This window comes from Branchiostoma lanceolatum, chromosome 3 (assembly GCF_035083965.1).
Source record: "Branchiostoma lanceolatum isolate klBraLanc5 chromosome 3, klBraLanc5.hap2, whole genome shotgun sequence".
Lineage (NCBI taxonomy): Eukaryota > Metazoa > Chordata > Leptocardii > Amphioxiformes > Branchiostomatidae > Branchiostoma > Branchiostoma lanceolatum.
The window spans coordinates 23293649-23302576 of record NC_089724.1 but is presented as its reverse complement, the minus strand read 5'-3'; positions in this window follow the sequence as shown (position 1 = coordinate 23302576).

Genomic DNA, 8928 nt, shown 5'->3' with positions numbered 1-8928 from the left:
GTTTTTCTGTGAAGTATCTCAGCTGGCGTGATTGGGGTTGCGGTGAAGCCCAAATCGGGGGTGCGCACTTTATTTGGGGTGCGTCCTTTATTAGAAGAAATACGGTAGCTGTTGATTTGTTTGACATTTGGTAGTCATTTTAGATAGAACCTTAGCTGTTATGAACTTCTATTTCACTTAATTACCATAGTGCTGATGATTCAATGGTGCTTTTTCAAATTTTATGTTTTATTGCGTGCCATGTACATAATTACATTGATAGCTTTTATAATGAGCCTATTATACATTTTACAAATAAGCACAAGTTGTAGGCCAAGACCAGCTTTTTCAAAAGCACTTAAGTTAAGTGACGTAACTTCAAAATTGCTTTCCCCAATCTGCCTTTCTCTATTAAAACAGTACTCATTTCCCAAAATGACAATTTTTCTTATAGACTGAACAGCCCTTGAGTGACTTCCTCTGGCAGATTTTACTTCAAGTAAAGGGAAAAGACAATTCACACTTATAAACGTAGCCGAAACGCCAGCTTTTTTTAAAAGCTCTTGTTTCCATACTTCTTTTATTCTCACGCTCACATCAGTTTTGGGGTCCCCAGAGGATGTCATCCATATAATCAAATCGACATGGCCTTATAGAGAAGAAAAATGGTTCTGACATCTGAAGTGTGTAGAGGTTCAGACAAACGACAGGTGTGACTGGGGGTACTTTTGAAACAATTGGATGAGGACAATGAATGCCAAACAAAGGAATAACCGCATTCCTCTAAAGTTGATAGAACTAAATCTTGCTTCCCACTTCGGATCCCGCCATTACTTGCTAACTCTGTCTAGATTATCATTCGCACAAGTCCCAGTTTTAGACCCCAGATAAAATAACACGTGCATACGTCAAATAAGAAGGGCGCATTTTTAAGTCCGGAGAGTTATGTGTTCGTTCTTCTGTGGGTGGGATTTGTCGTTGACCATCAGATTCAGGAGGTCAAGACGTCCGGTACGAGACTTAAGAGATTATCTCCACTACAAAAGGGACGGCTTGTTTAGACTCCACGACTCGAGACCGTTATTCTACAAACGGCGACGTGAGTCGTTAATAATTCACGTGAAGGGATCAACCTATTTCTGCCGAGTCTTATGAAACACTTAGTGCGCACCGGCGCAGCCACAGACTCGCGTCTACCTATCAGATGGTTAGAGTGAATATAATGACACATTGACAACTTGGGAGGTAGATCTATGTAAGTGTTCTGTTACCAATGTTTTCCCCGGCTGGAGAGACGATTTGGCATTATTTGGGCATCACAAAACTCCGGAAAGGGACTGCATTAAATTTGACTGTTCAATTTTTTTTAGATAGTCTCTTGACCCCGCAGCGCTTAGTTGCCAGATTGAATACGCTGAACTGTACAGTAGACTTTCTGGTATAGATCAGAATAACGTTACAAACTTAGTTGAATCTATATAAGTTGCCTTGAGTAGGCGCTTTTTTTGTCACTGCAATCGGTCACACTAGCTATACTAACTATCTTATCTCGAAGCGGAACATTTACAAATCACGCAGTCTATAGTAATGGGTTTATCACCGTCTACTTAAGTCACGAAGTGCTCATCTAAGAGAGTTAAGTACACAAATAATCCTGCACTAAAAGCCCTCTTATCGGCATTCTGTGATTTGTTCTCTTGTCTTATCGGGTGTGTCTGTCCGGATTGACGCTACCATATTTATTTGGTCCTTATCTGTAGGAGAAGCCCGTACGGCTGCAGCCTTGTGCTGTGCACATGGCGAGTGGGTGAGGGGTGGGATGGGGGCTACTGTCCAGCACTATGCTAGTACCAGCGGGGCCAAAGCTTGGCTTGCAGTGATACATACTTTATCGTTACATATGGGCGCGGGCGGAAGGGAATCAGTGACGCTAGTATACGTATGTAATATGTTCTACTTCTCAATAGACCACTTGCCGATATTGTTCTCCAAACAAACAAACAAAAAGTACAAACAAACAAACAGCCAGCCAGCCAACCAACCAAGTAGCGAGCAACACATTGTATACATGATATAGCATGACAAGCATGGTACGTTATCTGGGCTCCGATGGTAAAGACAAATTTGTCAAGTTTTTCATCGGTAACGTTATCGCCTGCACACAATAATATCACCGGTGTCATAAAAGACGGGACCATAAGTGGCGACCTCTAGCGACCTCTTACAAGCCTGCCCCTAACCCTTCCCAACTTAATCCACCGCCCACAAAGATTGCAGACTTGTAAGTTCAGGTCACATTTTTCAAACGTCATGGCACAACAACCAAAGATATACATCTTAATGTAAAACATACAATATGATGGCACAGGAGCTCAATAGCACTATGGTATAGGAAGTGATCTGAGAAGTAAGACTACAGAAGGACTGTTCTTGCGTGTTATCAGATGATAACCTCCCCTCCCCCGTCCGTCCACCGCCCTGTCATTACCGCTGATCGGCCTGATGTCTGTGACTGAAGTACGCAAACTGTGAAAACTGTTCTGATTTGTCGTTATTTAGACATGGCCCCGCCCGGCGCCTATGGACGACATTGTTAGTCTACTGACATCACTTATGTGTAAGAGGTAAATAAAAGGTAAGGTAAAGCGGGAGATCTAAGTTAGACTGAGGACGACGCATGACGCTTTTTCGTTAGCTAGTACAGTATATGATTGTTCAATCCGGCTTCGCTACGGCTCGCGCCAAGCACCCTCTATTCTCCAAGCAGAGGTTTCGGTCGAGAGGGCTAGGAGTGGCGGCGATGTTTAACGTTTCTCTGGAGAGAGAGAAACGTTAAATCGCGGCCACGTCTAGCCCTCCCGACCGAAACCTCTGCTTGGAGAATTGTTCACTTTTCTACTCTTTTCGATAAGTGATTACTACCTTAGAGTAATTGTATAGATTTTTGCGGATCTATAGTTTTAGTCGACCGTACGAAAGTCACTCACGATACTCTTTGTTGCGTCAAGGATGTTTTTATGAATCACAACGGAAGAGGGAGGGGGGGGGACTCATGTGCGTTGCCCGAATCTCGGGTTTGTAAAATCCCCAAACTGAGTATTTTTTCAGTTAGTTACGTCACCAGCCAACAACCAACTTAAATGCACAGTTGTAACATTTATTCTATCAAAAGGATCAATCTCAGTGAATCTGTTACAATGCTGTAGCAATATCTGTACGTCATATGAAGACACCCGGTATGTTGCTTTGTCAAGGTGAGATTAATTATGCTGCACGTGTAAGTCGGTAGAATAAGGCCCGAGCCTTAAAGTAGAACTTGTCGCCAATGAAGTAGTGCTTATCATTTTGTTCGTGTCTTGTATTCGTGTCAGTTGAGATAAGAAAACGTTACAATGGTCCATTGGATTTTGTGTGATTTTCTGTTGAAAATGTCCCTGTTTACATTTCTGTTGTGTCTGTAACTATGAGAACGGCGCTATGTAAAGGAAACAATAGTCCAAGCCGTAACAACAAACGCAACAGACCATCGGGGATTTGTCCCGTGCGACACTGATTGTACTTCCATCGACCAATCCTTTGACCTTGGATTACAACACAAAGCCGTCCGTACCAGACGTCAGTCAGTAGTTCTAACATCCAGGCGCCATTTTGCAGCTCAATTGGACAAGGGAACAAAAGCGGGAAAACTAAAGACCGCCGGAACGTCTGGCCCGGCTGCCCTGGCCTTGGAAAGTCTTGTTGTCGGCACCTCCCTACAATCTGACGTTGTCTTCAATCGAGAAAAACACACACAACAGTGACACAAGTCAATGGAATTTGGGATCAAAGTATAAAGTACGGACAGACCAAAGGATTAGCTTAACAAGAGTTTGACGTATGATCACTGTCAAACTTCTAGCTGTATCAATCTAAACAACGCTAACTATGTATTGTTCGGGATGGATGTTGTTTGAATAATAATCTAACGTATAAGCAGGCTTTGTGGAGGAGAGAATTGTTATGCATTCTTAAGGTCAATCACGGGACTTGATCTCTTATTCGGGACCAAAACTGCACAGTTGTACACCATTTTTGAATGGTGTCAGACTTTTTAACCTTATTGGTTGGAGACTGATCCATAGAATGATGGAAAGCATTCCGCACAGACAACATACAAGAAGTTAGGCTGTTTTCTACAAATTTCAAACGTTCACTGACTGCAACATTGTGAACGTCACAAATCCCATCGATTACAGAAAATGTGAGACACTTCGTCCGTCACTGCTCCCCCCAAAAAGAATTCAAACCCCAAAAGCATATTCCGTATAGCGTAGACTAGCGATTCTTATCATTAGAATAGTCTATTGTTCAACATGTTACCATTGTTATCTTGCACTGTCTGTATACTTTTTGTACGTTTTGCAATTAGACCTTGGGCAAGAACTTGCAAATAAATCTCCCTTATTACATGTGAGAAATGTACCACGTGCTTCGTTCCCATAAGTATGACCCATTGTAGACACCTGCTGCGGGAATGAATGATACTCGGTGGGCCGTAAGATATGACCAAACATGAAAGTAAGATTCTGGGAAAGCGCGACTTGTTGTTGACGGTGTCCCGCCCACTCCGGCGGCGGCAGGCTGGACAGCAAGGCTCCGTTCCTCATTAAGAGCACGACCCGGTGAATGGCAGTCGCGGAAAACGTGTAATTTTGGGCGCCAGGCTGGGGGGCTTGTGTGAGACGGGAAGATTTGGCGGGAAACGCCAACCTGTGATTACCTGACGTCACCAGGCGCCAGCTGAGCAGCCGCGCTTCTACACTAGGAGGAACAGTTCAGGTCACTTGGGTCTCAGGACAATACCTACACACACACAAACTAACACACACACACACACACACACACACACACACACACACACACACACACACACACGCACACACACACACACTGACTTGTGTCTCTGGACAAGATACCTGCGTCTCAGGAGAAGACACACATAGGCACATGTAACGTTACATACAGTATTGCAAAATGGTAAACAGTCCTACACAATACACTAGATGTCAGTACAAGTGCGATATAGCAATCCCCTCCTCACGCTCTGGTAACTCCACAGTTCCGATGACAGGGGGTGTTAGTACTATTTGCTTGTGTGTTCACCTGTGGATGATCTGTTCAACATGCCCTCCGGTTTTGTTGCAGCTCAATAGACTGACTTCACAAGTAGTGAAACAGAATGGCGTGTTTCTCAAGTTTGCCCCTGACCAAGAAACCTCTGTTTGGAGACAAGTGTTCCCATGACATCCTTCAGCGCATTTATCATCTATCATACACCTCAAAATTGGCGAGTATAACGACCTAGTACACAACGTGCCGTGTTAGGTGGCTGGTAGTTTACGTTTACAGGTATGTGTAGTGTCGGAGTGTGACACTAGAGGCTTTAGATCTCACTGAAAGGTTACACAGACAATGTAGCCCGAAGTAACAGGTTTGACAAGAAAATTGGGGTCAGTTTTATTTGCTTGTGTACTCACCTGTACATGATTGGTGGAGAAAGGCTTCAGGCCTTTGGCCATTTGCGTGATTAGAATACCATCATTTCCTTAACTAGTAACACTTGTACGTGCGTGTAATGCAACCACCTTCAAATGAAAATGAATCCATAGAAGCAAGGCATAGCACGGCCGCTAGATGGCGCAGATTTGCGGTAAAGATGACCCACCCTGTAAATGTATGTATGTATGTATGTATGTATGTATGCATCATGTAGGTAGCGTTATGTGTGTATGCATGTTAGCCACTGTAAGTAAAATCGATAGATGACATCACTGGAAATCCCAAATCCAAGGCGAGAGCGCGAAAAAATGTGAGATTGAAGAACGAATCCAAGATGCATGGGTTTTTAAAATAACGATATCACGACATTGAATTGACAGATAACAATGTAAATAACATATGTGTGTTTTTTAGTCCCTGGAATATATTGAACGGAGATAAACGTTGCTTCGGGTGAAAAGGTGCAAATAAAGTGATAGAATCAATACAGAAAGGGGCACTTACTACTGAACAGGAAATAAAGTAAAATTGAAGAAGCGTGGCAACGTTAGTATTTCAAAGCTCTCATCCATACAGAATGGTTTAAAATTTACTGTATTCCTTCAAAAGGGATTGTACGATAGTGACTGCATACATGTAGGACATGAGTTGCGCTATGGAATTTTGTGGTTGTCATTCAAAATAGACATAAATAATGACATTCTAGATAAACATATAGACCTGATATAATACCCTCTTAATAGTTTGTTTATTTATTGCAAATTCATGCCCGTGGGCTAATTGCAAATACATGATAAAAACATAGGAAAAACATACATGCGGCAGTAAACTGTGTCTGACTTTGCTGTAACAATAGGTTACTGGTACTATATACAATTGTTGGCTATATCTAAATTAGCTGGGTTTGACTTCTTTTTTGGAAGCAGTGGAAGACGAAAAGTCCCACTTTTTCTAGTATTTGTGGGTTCTGTGATTTCAAGAGAAAGGTAGCTTTTTGTTCATCCGTGAATGTGCAAAAGTAGGGATATTTCGTGATAACTTGTTTAAATAATTCGGTTCTCTCTTAAATATACACTTGGAAATAACATATGAATGTGTAGAAACGAGCCACATATAGCTCTGACCCACGTAGCTACATAGAGCTCCACGTCAAGCGCTGGGCGACATTGAAATGCGAACACGTCGGCCTTGATAAGGCTAAGACTAACAGTTTTGGACTCTCTGCATTCATGATGTCCTCTTGATTACTTTTTTCTCAACTTCATCTCAAAGCCAAGAAAATGAACTGGTGTAGCCTTAAAATTACAGTTTGCATCTGTTATTACTATTCTCGTGTTGGAAATTCCTAGATTTCTGTTACATTACATTTTAATTTCTGTTGATTGAAATTTATGTTATCATTATTGTTAACCGGTGAACGTACTATTTTACACCGAACTTCTGTTATTATTATTATCATATATGATTTCACATTATCTGTACAATATCGGTTCTTGCTAGATGGTTGGCTTATTATCTTCGCCGAGTACTTGTACTCGGAGAAGATTATGTTTTCGGTTGAAAATTCTGTTTGGTGGGTCTGTATGTATGTCACGAGCATAACTCAAGAAAGCTTCAATGAATCTTCATGATTTTTGGTTGGTGTGTAGTGGTTGTGCAAAGAAAGGTCAAGTTCGAAAATGGTTTACCATGCGTTTTTCAACAGTACTGTAGTAGACTTTTAATTTTTGTGTGTTTCTATGTAGGCAAAAAAAGTGACGGAAACGTTGATGGATCTTCATGATTTTTTGTAGGTGTGCAGATGTTGAGAAAACGGAGGCCAAGTTCCCCTGGCATTTTCCGTTGGTACTGCAGCTGGCTTTGTGTGGATGTGTATTTGTATGTCGCCCGCATAACTCGAGAAGCTGTTCATGGTTCTGTATGATATTTAGTGGATATGTAGGGTTTACAGAAAGGAAAGTCAAGTTCGATAATGGGCCTTCTAGCGGGTACCTAAGGCACTGAAGCGGAGCTTCAAAATTTTGGGGCATATTTTCTGAAAGTGCTATGGTCATGATTTTTGTGTGGTAGATAGTTAATGCCACTGGAAGTAAGTCTGTCTAAGTTTGTGCCCCCTAGCGTCTTGTTTGGAACTGCAGTGGGTGTTTTGTTTTGACCTTCGGACATGAATAACTTGAGAAGGGGTCGACAGATCGTTGTGATGTTTGGTATGTAGAGAGCTCAGATGGTGCTTTACACAATGACTAATTGTGCAAATCAGGAGCTAGTCTGCATAATTAGTAAGGAAAGTTTGTAAATCCACTACGATTCATAATGGGACATATGACAGTGTTCCCGAAACAGGTCAACAGAGGGCCTTGCCTAAAAGTATAAATATACAGATGGGGCATATGAATAAACAGATTGGGCAGTCTCTCTACACTCCAAGCAAAGGTGTGGGTCCAGTTGGTTTTTAACATGTTCAATTCAGGCATTTTTGTCCAAAACACGGTTGGCGACATAAGAAAAAGGGGACAAAATAGAAAGCTTGACAAAACCGTATGGATTAAAGTCACATGTACTATATCTTTCAAAATGTGTATGATATGGAATAAAGATTTATTCTATTCATATAACGTTGGGTAACATAAATTCGGGATTTTTCCGTTAATGGTTGACTGAAATCAATCTAGCAGAACAATAAACCATCCTTTTTTTCTATTATTCTGTCAGTATCATGTACTATCTTTGCACTAATCATACATATGGTAGATTTTGTCTCTAGTCGTGCTGACACCATAATATTTCAACTTGAAACTACCGTCCGCCGCACGCACAATGACGGTGCTGTCGGACAGGGGTGCACATTAATTCGGGAGAGAAGATTCGTCTTGAATATCTTACCGCTAATCACATTTTATACAGCAGCTATTCGTTCCATCCTTGGCTTGAGGAGAGTGCTATGGATATAGACGTGTCCAAGTAAAAAAAATACACGAAAAAACGGCCGCACCGCACATATCAGGCCTTTGCTAACATCCCGTTTGTTGAGTCGGTAGAACGTCACTCAAAGTCGATCCCCACCGTCATGGCAACGTGTACATTATTCATGGCAAGTTAGCTGGATGCCGTAGCAATGGTTATACTACTATGTCCATGTGTTCCTTGTTGTGTTAGGAGCAAACTTTGAGGAAAATATCGTCTTCAGTCCACTATCACACGCAACATTTAGACAAAAAAGTGTTCCTCACAAACCTTTTGTCGTCTGCTTGACGACATGATTCTGGGTAACAATATGACGGCGGGAAAATACACGTGCCGTAGGTTGTAGCAACAAAGAGGAGTTTTGATGATTGATCACACTTAGAATCCAGTTGCAGGTTAGCAAAAGAGATTGTAATAAGTTGTCTTGTAAATAATTGTGTTTAGCAG